This window comes from Pseudorca crassidens, chromosome 1 (genome assembly GCF_039906515.1).
Source record: "Pseudorca crassidens isolate mPseCra1 chromosome 1, mPseCra1.hap1, whole genome shotgun sequence".
Classification (NCBI taxonomy): Eukaryota; Metazoa; Chordata; class Mammalia; order Artiodactyla; family Delphinidae; genus Pseudorca; species Pseudorca crassidens.
In genome coordinates this window covers 35,058,843-35,059,166 of record NC_090296.1, presented here as the reverse complement: position 1 = coordinate 35,059,166, position 324 = coordinate 35,058,843, and positions in this window count along the sequence as shown.

Below are 324 nucleotides of genomic sequence, written 5' to 3'. Positions count from 1 at the left end.
GCTGGGCCTGGGGTGGGGGTGGGGGTGGGGGAGTGTGTCATTTTATTGGCATGGATTTTGGGTCAAAACACTTATATTTTAGTGAGTATAAGGATAAATTAAGAGTGGGGCAGAGGGAAGGAAAAAGGAAGAGGGAGAGCTGGCTTAGTCACAAAAATGATCCTCCCTCCCTCCAAAATAGTTGGGAATTCATTTAACTTGGAAAAAATGATATATATATATGTATATTTATAAATTTTTATTTTTTAAAATTTATTTTTGGCTGCGTTGGGTCTTCGTTGCTGCGCGTGGGCTTTCTCTAGTTGCGGCGAGCGGGGGCTACTC